A 26,873-nucleotide genomic window follows, 5' to 3' on the forward strand; every position below is an offset into this window, starting at 1 on the left:
TTGCCCATGGTGACTTCGGAGTTGCCCTCAGCAGTGCCCTACTGCCACTTCAGCAGGTTTTTGGACAACTTCTAAGAGTGCCCCAGTTTGACCTCCGGACTTAATGGGGCATCCCTGATTGGTTAGATAGACTCTTTCCTGCCAGATTAAAGATTGTAGATAGAGAACTGAAAGCCCATATTTTGAATCTGTGTACAGGGTTAATTTCTTTCTTTCCGATAGCTCGAAGCCCTGTGACAAAGTTATGAATAAAGCCAGCTGGGCTGAAGTACCCAGGGACAGGTTATTGGCTTCAGTGACTTGGTGGAGGGAAACAATGGCATAACCAGCCCTGCACACTCCATTGATCACAAAGTTGCTATCGTCAGAGAACCAGACACAGCCTGCTACTGCAAGCACTTGGTCTTTAAGGTCTGGCCAAGGCAGGTTGTTAGTGGACAGTAGCTCAAATCAGGAATGGAGGGGCTCAGGGTTCTCCCCCAGGGCAGGGAGTAACAAAGGTGGATTAAGGGTGCTAAAAATCTGGAGGGTGACATCAGGTTTATTTATAAGAATGATCTGATTCTTTAATTGGTGACTGTCGGAAAGCCAGTTATAACCTTTAGCTTTTTTCACTTCCTCTGATATATCATATATATATGTATGATTAACTATAATTCTATAGTTAATCAGGACCCCTAAAGTTCCTCTTATAATGATCTTTACTCTTAAATGCTCCTTGGACTAAGAGGGCCATGGCAGTTTTTGCAAGTAAGCAAGGTGGCCAGCCAGCTGAGGTAAGATCTAATTTCTTTGATAAATATGCCGCCAGCTGAGGCTGAGGTACTAGCTTCTGGATTAACGCTCCTAAAACTATCCCCTTTCTCTCACGTCCATACAGGAAAAACATATTCATAGGGTTTGGGAAACCCAGTGTTGTAGCCTGGAGCAGAAATGCCTTAAGTTGGTCCGCAGCTTCCCTTTGCTCAGGGCCCCATGCAAGTGGTTCTAAGTCACTTTTGCCTTTCAGGCTCTCATATAGGGATTTTGCTAGGAGTCCATAGTTTGGAATCCAGATTCTACAAATCCCAGTAAAGACTAGAAACATCCATAGCTGTCTCTATGTTTCTGGTTCAGGCAGTTGCATAATTCCTTAGTCATTCTAAGGAGAGCCCTTTCTTTCCTTTTGATAAGACTAGTCCTAGGTACATTGCCTCTTGTAACACTAGCTGGGCCTTGGTCCTAGAAACTCTAGCCTCTCTCTGCCAAGAAGTTTAGAAGTTGTGCTTTATGAGCATTAGACTGCTCCTGAGTGGTGGAGCAGTTGAGGAGGTCATCTATGTATTATAGGACTGTGCACTGTTCTAGAGTAAGACCAACTAGGTCCTGGTTTAGGGCAAATCCAAACAGATGGGGGCTATATCTGAAGCCTGCTCGCAATACTGTATAGGAAAGTTGGGGTGGCTGCCCCTGTTCTAATTTCCACTCAAAAGGAAAAAGGAGCTGTCTGTGTGGGTCCAGCAGGATGCATAAAAGGCATCCTTTAAGTCCAGGATGCTACACCACTGTGTGGAACTAGGAATTTACCATTGGAGTGTATAAGGGTTAGGGACTACTGGGCGCAGTTGGGATCATGTCTTCATTTATTATGCTAAGATATTGAGCCAGCTGGTAAGACCCGTCTTTCTTTTTGACTGGTAATATTGGGGGGATTCGATGGGGGGGATTAACAGGACCAAAAGTCCATGATGAAGAAATTTATTAATAATGAGTTTTAATCTTTTGATGGCCTCGGGTTTCAGAGGGTAGTGCAGCTGGTGGGGAAACTAAGTGGGGTCTTTTAGGAAAATCTTTGCAGGGGTTGCATATTTAGCGTACCAGACTTCAGGATTTATAGCACTTTCACACTTTTTTCCCATGTGGACTTAGCAGCTCCTCAGAGTTAAGGAAAATTTGAAAATCTATAGTGGGACCAAGGTGAGGCCCTATGACTATGCAGGTGTGTAGCTTAGACAATACATCTCAGTCTAGAAGAATGACTGGACATCCAGGGACTACTAGGAAGCTACGAGAGACATAAAAGATGCCTCAGAGGCACCTTCAGTGTTCCGTAAAATGATTGACTACAGGTTTACTTGACACTTCCATGATGGTGCAAGTGCATGGGACCAATGGTCTGAGGAAGGAGGTAAGGACAGAGTAGGTGGACCCAGTATCTTAGAGATAACTTACTGACCTACCTGCCACATCTATGCTCACATGAGGTTCTTGACCAGCAACAGCAATCTCTTGGTGTGGGGTCTTCCAGGCTGGGCCATTTCAATCTTCAGCGGGAAGCTGCATGGTAGCCTGGGGGTGCATCCCCTCCTGGGTTTCTCCCATAGGTAATAGTGCTGTCCAGTGGACAGCTTGTTTGCAGTGATAACATGGCCCTTGTGAAGGCCTATTCTGGTCCGGGCAATCTCTTGCCCAGTGGGCTGGGCAATGGAACACATAACACCTGGTGCCTTGTTCAGGGGTCTTGGAAACCTGGGAGGCAGTTGATGGCCATTGGTTATCAATGGTGGCCAGCACCTGCACCTGTGTAATGTTCGTCCTCCTCTCTTTCTCCTGAGCCTGGGCTTCCGGCTCTTTGCCCCTATTGTAAAAGGTGGCATTGGCACTAATGACCATCTCTTCCAGGGCAACTCCTCTAAGCTTTTGCACTAACTTCTCGAGCTTTTTCTGAATGTCTGGTGTGGCTTGTGTGAGAAATTTGTCTATCAGTAGGATTTGCCCTTCATATGAGTCTGTCTCCTATGGTGTGACTCTTCAGGACTTCTCTCAGCCCCTTTAAGAAACTTACAGGACTTTCTTTAGACCCTTGGTGAAATAGGTGTCATTTTAGTGTAATTGATGGCCTTTTCCACTCTGATGACATCTTCATCTGCTCCACCACTCGGGAACAGTACTGAGACATGCCAGAAAATGTCCCATGCCCACCTGTCATTGGGATCATCATAATCCCAGGTGGGGTCAGCAGGAGACACAGGTGTTTCTCCTATTGAATACTTATCACATGTAAACCTTCTGCAAACTTCTTTTATAAGGGTGAGAAGCTTGCAAATTGTGTGAGGACCAAATCCCCCAACTGCCTCTATTAAGGGTAGAACCTTGACAGAGACAAAGGGTGGTGTGGCTGAGCTGGGGATAGAGTGGCCTTCAGCTTCGGGAACCCTTAGAGGGCACACTTGGAACAAAGGTCCATACTGCTTCTCAAGAGGAAACATGCTTTAACATAAAGGAACTCCAACCACTTCGTCATCCCTTTGAATAAACATTCTAGCTGAATCAGGATTCAAAGGGAAAGTGTGCCATTTGGGGGGCAAGATTCCTCATCACCTACAGCGTACTGAGACCCGATGGTGTTGTAGAAAGAGATTAGCTTCTGTTTCTCTAGCGTCTGTGGGTCAAATCTATGCCAATTAGATAGGATACAATGGAATTCCCTTCCCTTGATGACAAATCACCACGTCCATCTAGAAATCAAAAACAGCAGGAAAATTAGAGAGCCAGTGTCCCAGGGTTATAATTTGAAGTCCCAGCACTCTTCACTTAAGGCACCGTAAAACATGAGCCCAACCAGTCGCCTCTGTTTGAGGGGGTGGGTTAGGGAACCCATCTCTGACAATGATCTGGGCCCGGGCTGTTTTCTAGACAGCAAACAAGATGTTGTGGGTCACTGGCTTGTGTGACCTCACAGGGCTAACAGAGGGAATTACTGGCATGAGTAATTCACCTGAACCTCTGAAGGTGGGACTACTGCTTGGGGTGGCCTTCCAATTGCATCCAAAGGTGACCACTGGCTTATGAGTAGCCTTTCCACAACCTCTGAAGGGGTGAGAACTGTCAATTGGCTCAGTGTATACTCAGTCACTCTAGGGAAACGGGAATCCTTTGCTGGACACATACTCTCACAGGAATGTAAATGGTCCAGAGGCCAGATGCTGAAGGCAGGGAGGTAGCTGTGCTTCAGAGCCTTCTCAAAACAGCAGGGTTAGCAGATACTCAGTGGTTTTGCTTCCAGATGCCTTTGTGCAAAGCTTAGCAAAAGGGAAAACCAACCAGCAGGAGAACCAAAGCAACCAACTAGCAGAAAACCAAGGCCAATCATGAAAAAAGGACCAAGCTACTCGTCTATGAACAGGAGAAAGAGTTGGGATCATCATAGGAATGCCCAAGCCCAAACCCATGGGACCTTGGCAGGGGCAGCCACTAAGTCCCCACTCCCCACTTGGGGGGAGCACTAGACACCATCCTGGTGAGATCTGTACAAGACCATGTGCTCAGTTGGCCTGCAACAAAATGGCAAACACTGGGTAGCGCCATCTTGGTGACATGGGTAATCATGTGTTTGGCTACACTGACACAACATGGCAGAGTTGAGGATCAGAGGGGCGAAGGTATTGGGAACCAGCATCCTGCAGAGAGACCAATGGATTGACATGATCGGCACGTTACTGGAAAACACTGGAAAGCAAAAAGGCTTTGGGGGCCAGACTTCCCCCAAATTGTACTCTGCAGTCTTCTGACTACATCACAGGAAGCGAGGATGAGGGCAACCTAGGCAAGGCTTACACAGGAGAGCAGAAGGGCAGACAGGGGGTGGAGCAGAGAGGCAGACATGCAGGACGAAGCAGAGCCCCAAGGCAATAGCTTCAAAAGGCAGGATTTAATTCTGCAGATTCCTCAGAGGAATCTGAGAGGAGGAAGAGGAGGAAGTGGGGTTAAGGAAGAGGAGGAGGAGGAGGAGGCGGATTCATCTCCTTGACAGAGGCAAGTGTTTTTCAAACTGCGCACCTTGCAGTTTAAGTTCGACACTTAGAAAGTTAGACCCAGCTGCCAGAGCTTCTCCATCTCTCAAAGGTGGTGATGTGAAGTCCAAAAAGTTCACCAAAAGAGTCAGTGAGGCAGAGCTGTGTGCTCGCTCCAGGCACAGAAGGATGTCCCGAGCCGTGCTTACCTTAGAGGTGCAGTTCAAAGGTATTTCTCCACGTCACATGGTACCACAATGTTAGGTTGCTGGAGTGGGCAATACCTGGGTTCTTGGTGTCCACGATGAAAGAATTCATACTGAAGCCCATTCTGTAATCCAAGTGGGTTTTTATGAGGGACAGAACAAGTCTCAGGTTTTACAATCTCAGGCTCAAAAGGGTTCACAACTGGGCACAAGCAGTCTCATTGAAAGAACTAGCGGGTGGTGGCGGTGGCAGGGAATCCCAGGAACCAAGGGGTTGAGATAACAAGGGGCAAGAGGGCCCAGAGACCAGAGAGTGAGGGGGCCAGAGCCCAGGGACAAGAGAGGATGTGGGTCCTGAGCAGACATGTGCACCTGCGCAGGAGAGGCAGACCCTCTCTCACCCTCCCTTGAAGCTAGGAGCCAGGTAAGAGAGTGTGGCCTTCTCACAGTCAGGGTATTTCAAGCTTCTGGCTGGAGAGGTGTGGTTGCTGTTATTGGTTGACTCCTTTGGCTGTGTCATCTAATGAGCCTGGGCCTAGTTTGGACTGCCCAGGTATATCTCCCACCTGGCTCAAGGGCTTGAGTATGAGCATGCTTAATTTGCGCTGGTCATAGGCATCTAATGGTTGCCTGATTCCCTTCAAACTTCCTTTATGGGGGCCTTTGCAGGCATGGGATGGACAGCCCCATCCCTAAATCTAGCTACCTAGCACAACCACCTCATCACCTTACAAAGAAATTTTCCCTTACTTTACTAGGTTTTGAGCGAAAGAGAAAATAGACCATAAATTGCTTTTCAAGGTTAGTAAGGCTCTCTACTAGGGCTCTTATTTCTCATATATGATCCAGATGCAGCCTAAGTGCTCTCAAAAGGAAATTTAGTAAAAAAGTGAAAGCCAAAATAACAACTTTGTCAGTTTTGCTGAGGGCTGCATAGAGCATCCTCTGTGTGATATGGAACTCTCTTGCTTAAATAAAGGCAAAAAAGATCAAATAAAATACCTGCATTTAAATGCATGTCTTTGCTACTTATTGTGGTAGTTATGTAATCTCCTGTGAACTTATGAAGGGGTGGAGTCTAGCCTGTCAATCAGGTCACAGATTGATGGCTTTATTTGGGAAAGAGGAAATAAATAGCTCAGTGGAGGGCAGACACTCTCTGCTTCGTCTTCTCGCAACAAGACACATGGAGCAATGCGAGAGCCCTGAAACTGGAGGAGCCACGTGGAGAGCCCTGCCAGCACTGAGATGCTTCCACTGCCACTGCATCCACAGGTCTTTTACCCACTGGCCTGTCATCTCCTACAATGTGGCATCATTGCATGTTTTGAGTGAGTCTGAAGAGGAATTTATAGATGGTGTCAGACATATGGGCTACTGTCAGACTTGATCTGAACTGGGCTGGATGTTTTCTTAATGTGAAATTGCTCTTTGATATAAAGTTCTCTCTTACACATATGAGTTTCTCTGGATTTGTTTCTCTTGTCTACCTGGACTAACACACTTATATTATTAAAGATACACAACAATATTAAAGATAGTAAAGATAAGGTTTAAAACATTTTTGTAAAATAATTGAATATTTTGATGAAAACAACGATATAAAAACAGTGACTTATTGAACCTAGGCTAAACTATGGTTCTGTATTCTGAAAATCCAAACGAAATCCATTGCTGTCTAGTCAACCCCAAGTCATAAAACCCCATAGAGTAGAGTAGGACTGCCCCATTGAGTGTTTAGAATTGAGCGCCCTTATGAAAGCAGATTGCCAATGCTTTCTCCCATTGAAAGCTGGTAGGTGTGAACAACTGACCTTTTGGTTAGAGGTTGAGAGCTATACCGCCACTATGCCACCGGGGCCCTTTGTTCTAATATTAAAACCAAACCAAACTCACTGCCGCCGAGTGCATACTGATTCCTGTTGGGTGAAGGAGGCTGAAGAGAGTTACCAGCTGACTTTTTTTCTGCCTTACTCCTCCATCTTAACAGGTGCTTCTGCAGGAGCAAAGAGTGCTGGGGTTTCGCATCAGCAATGAAAAACTTTGGCTCAAAAATGACATTACTCACATCTTAACAAGATACAGCCCTGTCAGACTACAAGATGAAGGTAAAGTTTGTTTAGAACAAAGAAAAAGTGAGCATGAATTAACAACATACTGTTGTTGTCATTTCTTGCTGAATTGGTCCTGACTCATAGGGACCTTATGCGGTATTAAGTGATGTTTCCTATTTTACTTCCTTGAAATAAATATGAAGCTTTTATCATCCAGAAAGAGTTATATTCTTGAAAACCCACAGGGGGAAATTCTACCCTGTCCTATTGGATCTGAAGGACTTGGAATTGACTCTAAGGCAGTGAGTAACATTAATACATTTTACATCTCTGGGTTCTAATATCTCCTGAAATGACTACACAGGAACTCACGGACAAAATTCATGATTAAAGGGTTTATTAAGGAAGTCAACAAACTGTCAAGTTAGTGAAAAATGCTCAGAGTCATTGTTTGCCAGAATATGTTTCAAAGTTTCAGATTTGCTAAGACTTGCCCAAAGGGGCTTATCACTCTGCTATAAGTCTCAACCTAATGACATTCAGCTCAAGATCCATGAGTCCGCAAACCAAGCTCTCTACGTTAAGCGCCCAGAAGCACTCCACTCCAGTAAGCATCAGCCAGAAAGTACTCAAATCTACTTCCATGAACCAGCAAGCCCAACTTCGCCAGTTAAGTGCCCAGAGACACCCCACTCCCAAAGCCAGCCTTCTGCATAAGGGCACCCCACTTGTTCCGTATGTCGGGAAGTACACCACTCAATTCAATGTTCTCGCTCCAGGAATTTTACTGTGCAGAGATTTGGGGTATAGACCATGTACCTCACTCCTGAGTCTTGCTGGAAAGAGATCTCTCCTCCTGCTTCTCAGTAGGCTCACTGTATATACAGGAGGACAGCACTCCAGGAAATATTTTTGGCAGTTACTCAAATGTGAATCCTATCAATGTCTTACTCCACTTTCTCGGCAGATTCACGCAGAGAAATGTCCTTTGTTTTGAAGAATCACATTAAATAATGCACTGCTCCTGCAGATCCAACATACACTTGCTAGGCCTCTACCATTTACAAAATCATATTCTGCTTGATCCAGTTAAGTTTTGGCCTGCTAAATACAGTTTCCAGTTCAAAACCACCAGCCCCTCAACAGACAAAAGATGAGGCTTTCCATTTCCATAAAGGTTGACAAAGCATTGCAAGTCTAATATTGGGTCATTGTGAGTTGGAGTTTAATCTTTGCTTTCAGAGAATTCTCTGGAGTCAGAATAACCAGATATATGTTTACTTATGTGTTTTTGACTGTGCAAAGGCCTTCAAATGTGTGGATCCAAACAAACTATGGACAGCCTTGAGAAGTTTGGGAATTCCAGGACACTCCGTTGTGCTCACACAGAACTTGTGGGTAGATTAAGAGCGAGTGTTGGGAATGGAAAAGGGAAGACAGTGATTTAAACCCAAGAAAGGACTGGAACTGGCCGATGTCCACTCAACATACTTGTTCAGATCAATGTGCTGGCCTAGAAGAAGAAGAATGTGGAATCAGCAGGGGAGGAGGGCTCACTAACAACATCCATCATCTAGTGTAAATTCTAGTCTCTAAACCTGTGATTAAAATCCCATTTTGGAAGGAATTCTCTGTTATGATAATAATATGATTAAAATGGGATGTGTTCTGAGTTTCCACTTTAGTAGAGATGTGACTAACTTCATCATCCTTTGTTTCCTTGGGGGATGGTCTGCTGAAAGGCAAAAAGCACACCTCCATCAAAGCTTTCCCCTTCCCTTCCTCCCTCAGTTTGGTGGAAGTAGGATGATGTTCTTTGACTTGCCGGCATTTTTGCCTCCTAAATTTAGACAATGCATTTGAATCGTCTCTGCTTGATGTCCAGTTTTGGAATTTGAGTGGTGGTCTATCACCTGACCTAATGTCACCAGGTTCTGTAGCTTTGTGGATGATGATGATCTTCTAGAATCTAGATAGATGACGTAATTTCAGATTTGCAGTTCACCATCATCCACAACTCTGTGAGCCATTTCCTTGAAACTTTGTGAGTTTTATTTAAAAGTGCAATGGATTGCAGAACCCTGGGAAGTGAGGGAATATATCAAGGGGTAGAACGGTGGTTAAAATCAGAGGAAATGGAGCTGTACAACATCTCGGATGAATTGGACAACTTGGGACATCTTTAATCTCCACCTCCTTAAGAGTAATATTAATTCTTTTAAAAGGATATTTTTGCAAACCTGTAGATATAGGCCCTTATTTAATGCTATCATAAACTTAAATCCAATGATTAATTACACAGAAGTATCCAAAGCAATATAATCATATCCCCATCAAAATTAAATACCATGCAATATCAAAATAGTCCACGTTTCCTTTATAAATTGATTGTTCTTTTAAAAATAAATATAGATGTAGACATATACATGGACATGGTTATGGATAGGGACAGTTATAAATATATATATGTGTGTGTAGATAGATAGATACATATATACATAGATGCATAGATTATCTGTTGTCCGCGGAGAGTATACCAGTCTGGTTTGCATATGGCTTGGTTGCAGCATCATTGTGTGTGTGTGTGTGCATGTGTGTGCATGTGTGTGTGTGTGTGTTTGTGCGTGTCACATATCACTTTCAACTTTGGGACCATCCAATTTATTCATATTAATGAATCTTATTCTGGGTTCAGTAACTTCAACTCCTTTTCTCTATCATTGTTATAATATCCTACAAATTTAGACTAGCAAACCAATGTTTTGCTAATTCAAACGGTACTGTAATGAACACTTTCTGCATGTCTCCTTGGAGCATGTATAAAACTTTCTCAAGGGAAAATGCGTAGGAGAGCCATTCTTGCATCACATAATATGCACATTGTCTACTTTGCTAGATATCGCAGCCAAGTGGCTCTGTGAAGTAACAAAACCAAATGACACTCAGACCATCAGTGTGTGAAAATACCCACCGGTCCACCTCATTGCCAGCTTTCCTCAACTCCAGACTAATTGTTGCCAGTAGAACATTGTGAAATGCTACTGTACACTAATTTCAGTTTGAATTTTGCTGATTACTGGTGAGCTTGAACATATTTAACTGGGAATTTGGTTTGGGTTTGCTCTCTGTAAATTGCGTGTGCATTTCTTTGCATACATCTCTATGTTGTTCAACTTGACTAACTTTTGTGGCAGTCGGTAGGTTAGAGTTTGAGATTATTTTTATACATTTTTCAAAAATTTATTGTGTTTAAATTTTAATTGTGGTTTTTTTATTTCAGAGCTACTTCTTCTTTCTTTGTTTTTTAAATGTTTTATTAGGGGCTTATACAACTCTTATCACAATCCATACATACATCAATTGTGTAAAGCGCATCTATACATTCACTGCCTTCATCATTTTCAAAGCATTTCTCTCCACTTAAGCCCTTTGTAACAGGTCCTCTTTTCCCCCTTTACCTCCCCACAACCCCCCTCCCTCATGAGCCCTTGATAATTTATAAATTATTATTTTGTCATATCTTGCCCTCTCTGACGTCTCCCTTCACTCCCTTTTCTGTTGTCCATCCCCCAAGGGAGGAGGTCACATGTAGATCCTTATAATCGGTTCCCTATTTCCAACCCCCTTTCCCTCCCAGTATCGCCACTCACACCCCTGGTCTTGAAGGTATCATCCACTCTGGATTCCCTGTGCCTCCAGCTCCTGTCTGCACCAGTGTACATCCTCTGGTCTAGCCAGACTTGCAAGGTAGAATTCGGATCATGACTCATCTACTCCCCTAGGCCCCTCTGCAAGGGGATCTCCTGTGACTGACAAGTGGGCTTTGGTCTCCACTCTGCACTTCTCCCTTCATTCACTATGGTAAGATTTTTTTTTTCTGATGATGCCTTCTACCTGCTCCCTTTGAAACCTCATGATCGCACAGGCTGGTGTGCTTCTTCCATGTGGGTTTTGTGTCTTCTGTGTTAAATGGCCATTTGTATACCTTCAAGCCTTTAAGACCCCAGATGCTATCTCTTTTGATAGCCAGGCATCATCAGCTTTCTTCACCACATTTGCTTATGCACCCGTTTGTCCTTTGTGAGCATATCATGGAGGTGTGCACACAATGATATGTTTTTTTGTTCTTTGATGCCTGATAACTGATTCTTTCAGAACCACATGATCACATAGGCTGGTGTGTTCTTCCATGTGGGCTTTGTTGCTTCTGAGCTAGGTGGCAGCTTTTTTATCTTCAAGCCTTTAAGACCCCAGATGCTATATCTTTTGACAGGCGGGCACCATCAGTTTTCTTCACCACATTTGCTTATTCATCTGCTTTGTCTTCAGTGGTTGTGTAGGGAGGGTGAACATCATGGAATGCCAATTTAATAGACGTAAAATTGATTTTTCCTTATTGTTAGAGCTATCCTACTTTTACAGTGGAAGGGAGCAACATCCCACTTTGACATCTCTATGTAATAAAAACCCAATATCACTTCAATCCATATTTGGGCATAAAAATTCAATCTCCTTGACTATTCAAATGTAAAATGCCAAAATCTCTAAATTAAATCTGGAATAATCTTGTGTCAGACCACCTACTCATCACTAAAGTTTTTATTTCCTTTCCAAAATTTTTCTTTCCAGCCTTTAGTAATGCGATTTATATGAATTTGATTTTTCTTGGTTATAAATATGTTATAATTTAGCTTTCAATATATTTTTAATGAATATTATTTCATTTAGAATTTATCACACAAAAAGATATTGAAGTCTATTATATCCCAATATCGAGTTCATATCACCTGATAGGACTTAAGAAATTGGTCAAAGAACAAGGTATGACTTATTTTACATGGACTACAGTAAGAAGGTTGTCAGCACCTTATTAAGACAGTAGAAAAGCACCCCTATATTTATTAGTTTCAAACCTCTCATCCCAGGTATGGTATGAACTAGCATCATTTGTGTTTGTCTGTGAGGCTCAAAGAAACTTAATCACTCATTTATGTGGCTATTTATCTTTATCTCTGGGTCAAGGGTTCTGTGTAGGTCAAGCTCTGTATATTATAAAAATTGGGTCTTTTATAATACCTGTCCCAGGATGGTGCATGGTCTATGTTGTTCTAGGTAAAGAGGATGAAGAAAACAGCTGTCTGGTTTGTCTACTGAGTCCTCTGTGGATGCTTATCTTAGAAGCAGTGGGTAGATTTATCTATCATGATCATAGATATGTTGCCTGGAAGGCAACATATTAATCCATTTCTGTGGAATATATTAGACAAATGAGAATAGGTTTAAAATTTTGAATTACATATTGATACATTAATTGATTCCTTGCTTTCTCAACTATTATTAAGTGTATGTAAAAGGGCCTGTGATATGTGTAGCATTTGAAAACTATAATTCCCAAAGCAAGTTTGCAGAATATTATATTAGATGTAAACCATAAATTACTAGCCTTTGACCTGACTTGCAATTAAGTGAACAAATCCCAGTGAATCTTCATTGTCAGAGTTGGAATTTGATTTAAAGAAAATGATTCAATTGGAATTGCTAAATTCAAGTAATACATAAATACAATAATGGTGAGTTTAGCGCAATTCTTCAAAAACAGCCCTCAATACAGCCTACCTTTTGAAGCTCTTGAGTTTGTATCCTGACTCTCCACTCATTAATCTATTAACAGGAAAATAAGCATTGTGAAGCCTAAATACTCTGTGTCATATGAGGATGATAGTGCTTAGCTGACAGAAGGTAGCCTATTTCATATGCATATGAGAGTCCTGGTTTGGAATTGGCTGTGCCAATAATTGGCTCAAACCCACTCAAGGTCATTGCAAAGGAAATGCTTATTGATTTGCTTCTATGAAGTCTCACCAGGAAAACCCTGTACAGGAGGCTGTATTCTATCATATGGGGTCACCATGGGTTACTCCAAAGCAATGAGGTTGGCCTGGCCTTTTATATAATATATAAAATATCGTATTATATAGAAAAATAGAACTAGACTTGGACCTATGCTTAGAATTCAATATAGGAGAGGAAATTCTGTAATAAAGTACCTATAAATATTTAAAGTTGGTCCTTCTTTTCCAAAGTAAAAGATAATTTTTCATAAAAGTTGTGCTAATAAAATTTCATGAAACTTTTAAAATCCAGAACACTTTTAGTAGCCTAAAATAAATAGAACTTACTGTTTATCTAATATGTGGTACTATGTACAACAAATTAAACAGTACCTTCAAAATTCCCTAATATAAAATTATTCTCATAAGATAAAAATAAACAACATTTTAAGTTGATAATAATAAATTGATTTCGCTACTACTAACATGCTCTGACTCATGGTGACAGATTAGAGCTGCCCATGTGGGCTTCCAGACTGTATGTAACTCTTTGCCAGAACAGAAAACCTAGCCTTTCTCCTTGCATTGCCCCTAGTGGTCTCCTGATGCCCAACTTCTGGTTTCAATCCTACTACCTATCCCAATATGCCATTGGGTCACCAGGAGCAAATGGTGGCCAGTGATCATAAATATAAGTATAAGAAATTTATTTTTATGTCCCCTTCAGTATATGCTATATAGAAATGAAAAATCCTAGGGAGGATCTTATAGCCTTAAAAGAATAGAAACATAAATGTGTTGATGATAAGTTCTTAGTACAAAATTGTCACAAATATTGGCTTTAGCTCCATATACTGTATACACTAATTAGATTTTTATATCTGCATTGTGCATAGAGTTTTGTGGTTAAATTTCATGTGTTCATGAAAACTATTGGAAAGCACTTTTGTTCCTATATTGTCTACCTTATTATGCTTATTTTATGCAGTATGATACACTCCTGAATAAAACTTAATAATTTACAGATCATTTAGCACACCATCTGGGCTTCAAAAAATAATAACATTTTTACATGAGTTTTAATGGGGAATAATAAGAACTTCTAAAAATGCATCTAGGGATTCCAACCTGTAATAAAAGAGTCAGTAAATAACTTCCCATACAAAATTGTACTATGCAAAGACAATTAGTTCTAACCACCCTCTTTAAGTGCTTACCGTATATACTCGAGTATAAGCCGAATCATTTCAGCACATTATTAATGCAGATTTTGTGGTAAAATTAGGTGCCTCGGCTAATATTTGGCTTGGCTTATTCTCAAGTATATACTTTAATGCTGTTCCCCTTCTTAAAATAGAGGTAAACTTTAAACTATGACTTTTTCTTAAATAAAAGTTTTCTTTGTTATTCTAATATAAAATAATTTCAATCTATTTAAGAAAAATAACACATTGGCATATTCTAGTTGCAAGTAAACATTTCACCATAGTTAGAAATACAATATTTATTTGGTGACATTTTCAAAATCAATGTTGAATGCATTTTATAGTAATTTAAAAGTCCATTATTTAATCTCTGTGTTATGATATCTTCAGTGAAAAATCCACGCTTCTTCTTTAATTACCACACATAATCACACATGGGAAAAATGATGCAAGTAATTGAATAGAAAAAAATTCACCATACACTCTTAATTTTGCAGTATTGAATATTTATTATTGCAAGCATATACATTTTAAAAGGCCATTTCAATATTCTACACATATATGATTGATTGAAATTAATTCTATTCCTCCTGTTGTATTACATCATTAATATCCATTTCCAGTTTTTTTCTTCACTCTTGCAGAAGCTCAAGTGCCTCCTACCAACGACCCTCATGCCGCCCCCCCTCCACCCCATACCCCCTGAGTAACCACTAAAGATCTGTAGGTTCACTATCTACCTAATCTACATTTATTCATTTATTATTTTTTTAAATTTTCTGTAGTTTGGCTTGACATTTACAGAGTATATTGACTGTCCTTTCAGTGTTTTATACAAATTCTGTTCTGGCATTGATTGCAATCGCTCCCATGAGCAATCCGTCTCACTTCCTTCTCACATGCCCCCCTGCCTTCTCCATTCTTCTGTCTTCTATCCCTGCCTGCCTGCTGAACTGGGTTTGAGGTAAAGGTTGTGCGTTTGGTCTCATGGCTGAATATGTTGAGGAGTACATTGCTCCCACATGTGATTCATTTTATAAGTTTATCTGTTGTTTGGCTAAAAGTTAATTCCCAGAGGTGGGTTCAGTTCCAGGCTAGAAGGTTGTTCTTAGAAGTGGGATAATGTAATATTTGTCATGCATTTCACTGAGCACAATGTTTTCATGTTTTATCCACATGTCACAACTCAATGCTCTTTTTGGCTGAGTAACATCACATTATTTGTAAGCAGATCTTCATCCATTACTGTGATGATTGACGTTTCGGTGCTTCCATCTTTTGACTATTTTGAGTAATGATGTAATGAACATCAAGGTAAAGGTATCTGTTTGCTGCTTTCAAGCACTTTGGGCATCTGTTTACTAGCGGAATTGCTGGATCACATGGTAAGCTCTATATATAGTTTTCTGAAGAGTGCGCAACAGTGTTTCACAATGATTGTTTAATTATTTTGCTATCAACAATAGAAAAGGTCTTTGATTACTTTAATACTCAATAATACTTTAATATTCTTCATTGCTTTTGTCCCAGATTTTGTTGTTTAATTCATAGACCACAAGCATGGATTTCCTGTATTCATTGAATGTAAAAAAGAAAACAACTGTGTCAATTATAATAACCTTTTTTATTGCCCCTCTGCTTTAACAAGCATGTTGTCTTCTTCAGGTACTGGTGTCTTCTGATAATAGATCCAAAGTACTTGAGAGAAGTCTTGCCATGCTTGCCTCTAGGAAACATTCTGGCTGTACTTCTTGCAAGAAAGATTTGGAATTTTCAGTATTCTTCTGTAGCACCATAATTTAAATGCATTTTTTAGTCTTTGGCCTTTCTTATTCAATGCTCAACTTTAACATGGAAATGACACGATTGAAAATACCATGTTTTGGGTCATGTTCACCTTAGTCCTCAAAGTAAAATCCCTGCTTTTCAATATTTTAAAGAGGTCGTTGGTCACAGGTTTACCCATTACAATGTGTCATTTTATCTCTTGATTATTGCCTGCATGAGCATCGATTGGGATCCAAACAAGACAAAATCTTGATAACTCCAATCTCTCTTTAAATTTCTGTTTATCATGATATTGCCTATTGGTCCAACTTTGACAATTTAGGTTTTATTTGCAGTAAATTGTCATTCATAGTGAAGGCGGCAATCCCTGATCTTTATCCACAAGTGCTTCACTTTCAGCAAGCAAGGTTGTGCCATCTTCATATTGCCAGTTGGTAAACACTTTCCTCTGATGCTCCTGCTGCATTCTGGTTCATGTTATCCATCTTCTCTGATGATTTTCTTAGCAAACAGATTGAGTAAGTACAGTGATAGGATAGAACCCCGATGCCTACCTTTCCTGATTTCAAGGCATGCGGTATTCCACTATCTGCTCTTTCCACTTGATCCATGTGCAGGTTCCACAGAGTACATTGAAGTGTTCTGGAATTCCTATTTTTAAGACTGTCCCGTTTGTTATATTCCACACAGTCCAATGCTTTTTCATAGTCAATAAGTCACAAGAAAATATTTTTCTGGTATTCTCTGATTGCAGTCAAGATCAGCAATGATATCACTTGTTCGACATCCTATTCTGAACCCAACCTGAATCTTTCTGGCAGCTCGCTGTTAATGCATTACTGAAACTATTTGGATGAACTTCAGCAAAATTTCACTGCATGTGATTGATATCAATATTATTGCTCTATAATTTGCACGTGCTGGGAGGCCATCTTTTTTAATGGGTGCAAATATTGATCTTTTGTGCTCAGTGGACGGAGACACTTTCCTTCAAGTTTCTTGGCATAGATGAATGAGTGCTTTCCGTGCTTCATCATCTTGTTGAAGTAGTTCAGTTGGTACTGCATCAATTTCTCGAGCCTTGGTTTTGGCTAAGGCCTGCAGTGTAGCTTGGATATCTTCTTCCGGTGCCTTTGGTGCTGGAGCTTACATTACCTCTTGACATGTTTGAATGTTGACGACTGTTAGTTCTGTTTGGTATAGTGACTCTTTATTCTTTCTATCTTATTTTGGTGCTTCCTGCATTACTCGGTACTTTTTCCATCTAATCTTTCAATATTACAACTCAGTGTTTGAATTTTTCACCAGTCTTCTGCATAAGGAATGTTGCGTTCTTCCTTTTTGCTTTCCTAACTCTAGGTGTTTGCACATTTCATTGTAATATTTTACTTTCTCATCTTGAAGTGCCTGAAATATTCTTTTTTTGCTGCAAAAGGAAGCTTTATAGTTTCCATTTGGACTCCAGATGGGGGAGGGGTCCAGGGCGGTGGCGCTGCAGCTGGCAGAGCAGGTGCAGGCAGAGGGGCACAGGCCGGCGGAGGGGGGCGGCATGGCGGGGAGGCAGAAGGCCCCTCACAAGTGGCAGGTGGCTGGGCACCGCAGTTCCTAGTCTGTTTGGGGGTGAGCCTCCCGAAGAGATCCTTGCCCCGCCTGACGGAGGGCTGGCCAGCTTGCGGAGGTGGGTCAGGTGGTCGCCCATCTTCTTGAGTTTCACCTCCCGGTCCAAGAAGCGGTTCTCCAGAAAGTCACAGAGATGGGGGATCAGCATGAGTGGACCCCACGGCGTGCAGGTCCAGAAGGGCTTGGTGGAGGGTCTTCTCCAGGGCCAGGGCAGCCTACATGGCGTCCAGGGTTCTGCCCCGCTCGTCTTGGGACGGCGTCTGCCCATCCTGGGAGAGGGCGCAGCCCCCGGCTGGTGCTGCAGCTTCCAGAGACTCTCGGCCCCCTGCGCTGCTCCTTTGCCAGCTCTGGAAGAAGTGTCCCCCACCCTCCAAGGCCACATCTTCACGGTGGAAAAAGCAGCCCAGAGAGAGGCAGGTGTCAGAGGCCCGCAGGTGCAGGTTGACCAGACGGTGGACGCTGGCCTCCGCGTCGGGGAATAATTCTGACGGATCTGATAATTCTGACGGATCTGAGAGCTCATGATGGGTCGGTTTGGAGGTCACCACACACCAAATGAAAGTGTTCGCTGGTCCCAATAGGAGGGGCTGGCCAAGAAGATGGTCCCAAAGTTACTTCCGGAAAGGAAACTGGAGCGTGGCAGAAGGCTGGAGGAAGGGGGTCCCCGGATCTGTTCCGTTCAAACACTGTTGAAGCGAGACACAGATCCACAGGACCACAAGGCAAGCTTAGCTCTGCCTGAAATATTCTTCTCAGCTCTCAATTCATCATTTCTTCCATGTATTCACAGCTACTCTGTGAATAAGAGCAAGTTTCAGAGTCTATTCTGGGATCCATCTGATATCTTTTTTCTTTCCTGTATTTTAAATCCACTTTTTTTTTCATGTATGATGTTCTTGACATCAATGTTCTTGATCATGTCAGATCATGAAAACAGAGTGAGTGAAACCATAATAGAGGGGATTGGTCAATTTTGTCATTCTACTGGGCGTGTATGACTGAGACATTTGAGAAAGAGCGAGAACCCCATGACCATCAATTAAGAAGAGCCACCAAAAGAGTACCTGTGAGATCCCTGTCTCATTTGGCAGAGGTAGGCACCAAAGGTCTCAACAGGAAAAGCATGAGACAAAGCGGAAGAATTGTGCTGAATCCATGGCACAGAGCAGGCGGCCCACCATTGAGACAAGGAGACCGAGCGAGAAGCAGCAAAGAGATCGTGAGGCAGATCGCTGGGTCTACGGGTCTCTGCAGAAAGGGATTATGTGGCTCAGAGGCACTATAGGCAAAAACAAAACAAAAAGGATTTTATAAATTGTTAGATTCCGCAGTAAAGTTTCGTCATCACGAGTAGTGTCTCGCCATTGCAACAGGTTATCAAAACCAATAGAAAAGGATAGAGCCATGGGAGGAGTGGTTGGTCAGAATAGGTTAAACAAAATTAACGAAAAAACAAAACCCACACATGAAGGATGGAAGCATGTTTGGCCTTTGCCTTATGTCAAGCAGCCTTGGGTTTATAGGGTGTCGGATTATCCTTCACCTTGTGCAGCCAGAGGAGGTCAGATGTGGCTCCATGCCATTTCCTAAATATACTACACCCGCACCCATCCTGCTCCTTGATTGTTGTTGTTAGGTGCTCTTGAGTGGATTCTGATGCACAGCGACCCTATGCACAATAGGACAAAACACTGCACAATACTGGGCCCTCCACACAAGTTTTCCCATGTGTCTGTGGCAGTCCATCTCACTGAGAGCCTCCGTTGTTTTTCTCAGCCCTTCCCCTTTCCCAAACACGATGTCCTTCTCCAGGGAGCGGAGATGACATGCTTCAGAAATATTGTCTGTTAAGGTGAAGTCTTCCCATCCTTGCCTGTAAGGAACCCCCTGACCTTACTTTTCCCAACACAGATTGTTTGGTTCTGTAAGCATCCCATGGTACTATCAATGTTCTTCTTCAGCATCACTATTCAAACGCATCATTTCTTCTAAGGTCTTCATTATTCACTCTCCAACTTTCCCGTGCAGATGATGCAATAAAGAATGCCATGGCTTGGGGTAGGCACACCAAAGTCCTCAAGGTAGCATCCTTGCTCTCCAATGCTCTAAATAGCTCCGTGATTGGCAGAGTAGAAATTCACACTGGATTCACAGACAATGCTCTCCTTTCTTCCTTTGTATTCGTTCCCTTTTTGCCCTATTATTTTCTTTCCTGTGTTCGTTAGCCTTTGTTTCGCTGCCTTCTTTTCTTTCTTGCCCCCTTCCCTTCCTTGTGCATTTTGTTTCTGTTTATTTTTTCCTTTATTATTCTCCTTGCTTTTCTCCCATTCCCACTCCTTAAATTTACTTTCTGTATTTTTTTCTGTTGAATAATTTCTGAAAATCTTTATTATTTTGTATGGCTTAATTCTGCTGTGGATGGAGAACATACTTTAAATAATCAAAATCCTATTTATGCCTAAAACTGTACCATCTAGGTGAATTCAGATCCAGACCTTACTAAGGGCCATAATCTCGGCATTTCCACCATTCTCTATAGTATAAATAAACCTGTTTTTTTTAGGATTATTGAATCCATGTCCCCTCCCCACCCACTGTATCAAGGAACGTCAAATGTGGTCCCCTTCAGAGAACTTTTAAGGGATACTCACACAGACTCAATACTTTTGGCCTCAGGATCCTGGAAGTGGATGTGTACATCATCATTTAGTCCATTGGACTGATTGTTTTCATGTGTCTTACATTTTCATCATTCTATTATTTTATCCTAGGCACGGAGAAACCAATAGCTGTCAGTCAACAATGTCCAAGACCTCAGGTGCTGCTCACCAAAGGTTATAGAACATTGGTAATAGAACATTGTCTATGAGGAGTGCAAGATGCCAGATTGGCCTAGGTGTCCTGACCCTATTATTGTGATCCCCCAGACCTAGTGACTCATTCTCTCAAAGTAGTTGGTTATGGCTATGAAGTTTTCAAAATTGTGCCCCAATTTCATAACTTTGCTTAAAATTTCTGTCAAAAATATGCAGGTATCTAAAAGGAATGATGACAATGAGGTCTGCACACCTAAATCTAATCAACGATTTGAGGAAAACTGGACAGCACTTACCCGAGTATCAAGGAGAGCTGACTGACCGATCTAACTGATGAGTCACCCTCTCCCAGAAATGAGGAGGCCAAAGGCCATGAGTCTGACCACCTGGGACTCTACCCAGTGAGAACACAATTCGTTCCTAGCCAACCAAGGACAACTGCCTTTTTAAAAAAACACCTCATCCTGAGCTCAAAGACTTCTGCCAGACATAAAAAAAGCCTGCCAGCTATGGGCTCTATCTCACTACTCTCTCCCTTTCTGTAGTGTAGACTCATGGGGAGCCTGTCCCCAGTGTATCTTCACTTTACTGCTCAATGAACCTGCTGCTCTGTCTCCTCCTACCTGTCTGCTCAGTCTCTGCTTTGCTGCCATGCCACCTTTCTAGAAGCCAGTGGTGTCAGGATCCACAAAAAAAGGGATCATCATATCCTAACACTAGGACAAACTTTCGAAGGAACTAGGAATAGGAAAAGGAAATGGAGGGATAAAGTGGGGCAAGTGTGGTTGCATTGAGGAAGGTTGCAATAAATGAGATGAGACACAATATTTATGAATTGTTAAACATAAAATGGATGATTGGTTCTGTAAACCTTCACCCAATACACAATACTTTAAAAAATTTTAATCTTTTAATGATACTATTTATTTGGAAATACTGTTTTGATAAATGTTTCATGTACATATAAAAATACACAATCTGACACTATAGAGTATTGTTGTTAGATGCCATCAAGTTAGTTCCAAGTGACAATGCTTCCATACAAAAGAACAAAACACTGCTTGGCGCTGTCCCATCTTCACAATTGTTCTGCTTTACAGAGCAGTATGCAGCCACTGTGTCAGTCCAGCATACAGGTCGTATTCCTTTGCACTGACACTCTACCAAGCACGAGGTTCTTTTCCAGGGTCTGGTCTCTCCTGATAAAACATCCCAATTACATGACATCAAGTGTTGTCATCATTATTTGTAAGGATCAAGCGAGTTGTACTTCTTCTGGAAATCACAGTACATGGAATATTCTTCGCTAATACCATACTTTAATGCACTGATCCCTCTGTGATATTCATACTCATTGTCTAATTTTTACAGACGTCTGAGACAATTAAAATGCTATTGTTTGGGTCAGGGACACTGTTGTCCTCAAAGTAACATCCTTGCTTTTCAACACATTAGAGATCCCGTAAAGCATATATGCCCAAGGCAATGCAAACTTTCATTTCTTGAATCCATGAACACTGGTTATTAATCTAATAAAAGAGAAATCCTTCACCAATTCTGTCTTTTCTGTTTATCATGACATCACCTATTGGTTCAGTTGTGAGGATTTTGTTTTCCTTAGATTGAGTGGTAATCCATACAGAAGAAAGTATTGCTAAAGGTTGGATCAAAGGTCCTTGATCTGTATTAGGAAGTACTTTAAATCCTCCTCACTCCAGCAAGCAAGGTTGTTCCAGCTATCTATCACAGGTTGTTCATAAGTCTTCCTTCAATCTCTTGGTATCTGAGGAGTCCTGTTCACCTTGGGTGACCTTGCAGGTGCTTGATATACTGATCGCATAGCTTTCAGAATCACAGCAACATGCAAACTATAACAGTGGTCCAACTGATAGAAAAGTGGTGGATATTCCAGAGGTTCTGTTAGGTTTTTTGAGTGGGTAATACCTCAGTTCTTTACTTCGCCTGATGAAAGAATTCAAACCGAAGCTTGTTTTGTAATTCAAGTGGGTGTTTATGGTGTCCAGGACAAGTTTCAGGTTTTATGGTCTCAAAGCGTTCTCAATAAGACACAAGTAACTTTGTGGACAAGAGCACCCACATGGGCGGAACAGGCAGGGTTGTTTCCCAGGAACTGAGGGAGCAAGAGGCAAGAGGCCATGGAGGCCAGGGATCGAGGAAGCCAGAGCACAAGGGCAAGGGCAAGGGAGCAAGAAAGTATCCCAGAGTGTGCTCCCTGTCTTTATGCTAGTCAATACCCTAGCAGGGGGAAGGGTGGTTGAAGAGTGCTTGGCCCATTGGCTGGGTTGAGCCCACCTGGGTGATGTCATGAACCTGGGTCTAGTTTGGACCACCCATGTGCACCTCCTACCTGCTTGGGGGCTTAAGTATAGGCATACTCAGTTTGGGGTCTTCATAGGTGTCTAATGGTTGCCTAATTTCTTTCCAACCTCCTCTGTGGGGGCCTTTGCAGGCATGGGAGGGTCAATCACCTGTCCCTAAATGGTAGCTACCTAACATTTCCCCTCTGAAGGACTGTGGACCCAAATCCTTGGAGGTACTGGACAACAACGTCTATGCCTTCTTCAAAGGGACACAGAGTGGGGCTTTTGGGTCCACACCGTTCCTACTCTTTTGGGAGGAGTTGTCCACTTAGGGGTCCACGATGGATGAGATTGGGGTGATCCAGAAGCTGGTGATCCTGGGATTGGCAATCTTGGCTTCAGGTCATTGGTAACCTGATGACTTCTGGAAGAAACAAAAAAGGTAAGCTGTGTAGATAAGACTGGGGCAAAGCTGTGAGATAGCAGTGATCTTGGCAGTGTGGGTTAGTGTCACTGGAAAACTGGAAAGAAATCCTAGAACTGACAGGCATGAGTGACAGTTTACTTTAAACACAAAAATTGTGTGAAAGAATTCACTAGCTTAAAGACTGCTGTGGGCCTGAGATAGGGTTTTCTGAGAGCACTGATCTGTCTGAGGGTGGAGGTGAAACACCATCATAAGACCGTCCAAGTGTTCACAGGAGTACTTGTCTGTTTGTTCCACTTCTAAGGGGTCTGGCTTGTGATGGCTTCCATGGTTTCATCTGTGAATGGTGGATCCAAGCACTTTGTCCTGGAACCTTAATAGCAGGGCACTTAGAATTACTTGGAAGGGACCCTTCCAGACTGGCTGGAGCTGAAAATTTGGGGACCAGTCCTTCCAGGTTTTTATAAGAACTAGTTCTCCAGGCAGGCACTAGGGTGGTCGTTTTGCATACTCTTGGGTCTAGATGAGCCCTTGCTAATGGAATTCCTCCTGGTATTTGGACTATTCTTATGGCATATTGCTATATTAAAGCTATCTCAGAGTCAATAGCTGGCTCTGTTAAAAGGAAAGGTTGCCATATAAAACTTCGTAGGGGCTTAAACACATGAGTTGCTATGGGGGCAATTCTGAGATGTAACAGAACTATTAGCAGTGCATGTTTCCACTTCATATGAGTTTCTTGGGTCAGTTTTCCTGAGGAGTAGCTTTAAGTGTTGGTTAATTCTCTCTACCTGCCCTGAGGACTGCAGCTTCTTGGCATAGTGGAGACAAAAGGTTATTCATAAGTGTTGGGAGACTGCCTGAGTGATTTATGAGATTAAAGCAGGTCCATTATCACTTTGCAGTGCTTTGGAAAGACCAATTCAAGGTGTGGCAGTTACATAATTTCCTTTTCCTTGCGAAGGGGTGGAGTCTAGACTGTCAATCAGGTCACAGCTTGATGACCTCATTTTGGAAACGCAAATGGAGATAAATAGCTCACTGGAGGCCAGATACAGACTCGTTTTGCGTCATCTCCCTGTAGACATTCCTGTTGACAAGCCACATGAAACTATGCTGATAACAGCCAGAGCCTCGAGACTGCAGGAGCCACATGGAGACCCACCCACTAGCCTGTGATCTTCCTGCATTCAGCATCATTGCATGTGTTGTGAGTCTGAAGGGGAATCTATAGAGTGGTATCAGACAAATGGGTTAATATGGGACTTATGGGCTTGTTCTGAATTTGGCTTAAATATTTTCTCAACATGCAATAGCTCTTTTATATAAAGCTATTTCTCTCCCCCTCCCATTCTTCTCAAGGTTATCACAGTTTTGCTTTGTTTTTTAATCATTTTATTGGGTGCTCATACAACTCTTATCACAATCCATACATACATCAGTTGGCTAAAGCACATTTATACATTAATTACCCTCATCGTTCTTAAAACATTTGCTCTCCATGTAAGCCCTTGGCATCAGCTCCTCATTTTCTCCCCTCCCTTCCTGCTCCCCCTTCCCTCATGAACCCTTGATAATTTATAAAGTATTATTTTGTCATATCTTATACTGTCTGATGTCTCCTGTCACCCACTTTTCTATTTTCCATCCCCCAGAGAGGAAGTTATATGTAGATCCCTGTAATCGGTTCTCCCATTCTACCCCACCCTCCCACTACCCACCTGGCATTGCCACTCTCACCACTGGTCCTGAAGGGATCATCCATCCTGGGTTCCCTGTGTTTCCAGTTCCTATCTGAATCAGTGTCCATCCTCTGGTATAGCCAGATTTGTAAGGTAGAATTGGGATCATGATAGTGGGGTGGGAACTATTTAGGAACTAGAGGAAGTTGTATGTTTTATCATTGCTATACTGCACCCTGACTGACTCATCTCCTCCCTGTGACCCTTCTGTAAGGGGATGTCCAGTTGCCTACAGATGGACTTTGGGTCCCCACTATACACCCCCCCTCATTCACAATGATATGGTTGTTTTGTTCTTTGATGCCTCATACCTCATCCCTTCGACACAAAGGTTGGTGTGCTTCTTCCATGTGGGCTTTGTTGTTTCTCAGCTAGAAGGCCACTTGTTTATCTTCAAACTTTTAAGACCCCAGATGCTATATCATTTGACAGCTGGGCACCATCAGCTTTCTTCACCACATTTGCTTATGCACCTGCTTTGTCTCCAGTGATTTTGTCGGGAAAGTGAGCATCATGGAATGCCAGTTTAATAGAACAAAGTATTCTTACACTTAGAGAGTACTTGAGTGGAGGCCCAATGTCCATCTGCTATCTTAATACTAAACCTATAAATATATGCACATAAATCTATTTTCCCATCCTCAAATATAAATATATTTACATATGTACATGTCTTTATCTTGACCTCTATAAATGCCCTTTGCCTCCTAGCTCTTTCCTCTATTTCCTTCTACTTTCCTCTTGTCCCACTATCAAGCTCTTTCGTATACACATATGAGTGTCTATGAATTTATTTCTCTAGTCAAAGCAGACTAATACATTGTACTTGGAAGTGGGGTACTTAAGAAACAAATCATTAAGATGAAGAAGGGATGCTTGACCTCTGTCTCATGTTGGATTTTCTTCTTTGGCTAGCCAGAGGTCATGTATGGCCATGCAATTTCGTGGGTTGATTTCTGGAAAGAATTTGAGGAGTTAAAATATTATTTATCTTGTTTGGTTATTCCTGTTTGAAATGATGAAAATGACCATGATTAATGAATATTTTGAGCTCTTAGGGCATAATCACCCCTCGAATTTCTCAGAGACCATGCCGCTTAGTGAAAATGGCAGACAGAAGGTCAAAGTGGCTGACAGAAAGCCTGGCTCTGACTTGATGCTCTCAGAGGCCTAAACCATAATTTGTATGCATGGAACAGTTAAGGATTAAGATAAAATAGATAAGGATTGACCTTGATTGTTTTAATATTTGAGTTTAGGATCTGATTCTACTGTATTTATACTGATTTCTTCTGCTTATTTTTATCGATATAAAATTGAAACAGATAATTATCAGGAGCATGAAAATAGTGAGCTTGTAAGACCACTTGTCTTCAGCTATTAAAACTGGATTGATCCTTAAATAGGTGTAGGACAGGCCTGCAAGGAAGGCTCTGAATAGATAAGACCCACACAGTGTGTCTTGAGTGCTCAACACATTCCATGGTGAAGAGACTTGCCTAGGTGCCTGTTTACAGATTTAAAAATGGGGAAAAAGAGAACCCTTTAGATCTTTGAATTTTGAACTAATGGTTTTTGTCAGAAGCTGAAAAAAAATCTGAAACCATGAAGAAAACTCCTCTCTAGGACTCAACGTTAAGGGGAGCCTGTGGGCAGGGTGAAGTGCTTGCTAGGTGACCACCTGGATACACTTGTTGAATGGAAGTGGGAGAAAAGCAGCAATAGAGAGATGGGCTGAGTCTGACCACTGACACCTGTGGGCCTGGTTTACACAAACTAGACAAGAAGATGAGAGCAAGTTAATCAGTGTGAAGTTCATGGACTAACACAAGGGGTCTAGAGTTGTTGAGAATTTGTGATGGCTTCCATGGTCTAAAGGCAAGATAGCCAATGGGCACCCTGGTGAAGCTAAAGTGAGGTTGTCCACATTCAGTTGACCAGAAGCCCACCAAAGAAAGAGAAGATTTTTGAGCCTGTGAATTGGTGCATATTACTGCTGACTTTATGGCCTGTCCTGATGTGACTTTGCTTATGGATACAGACTTACAGGTTACACTTGGAATGAAGATTCTTCACATCAAAGAATACGAT

The 26,873-nt window shown here is 42.0% G+C and overlaps 1 pseudogene; it reads right to left on the reverse strand.

The window, feature by feature from the left end:
* Positions 1-2,298: 2,298 nt before the first annotated feature.
* LOC142461607 (ferritin light chain pseudogene) lies at positions 2,299-17,999 on the reverse strand (annotated as a pseudogene).
* Between the last annotated feature and the right edge of the window lie 8,874 nt (positions 18,000-26,873).

Source organism: Tenrec ecaudatus, chromosome 11, assembly GCF_050624435.1.
Source record: "Tenrec ecaudatus isolate mTenEca1 chromosome 11, mTenEca1.hap1, whole genome shotgun sequence".
In the NCBI taxonomy this organism is placed as follows: Eukaryota; Metazoa; Chordata; class Mammalia; order Afrosoricida; family Tenrecidae; genus Tenrec; species Tenrec ecaudatus.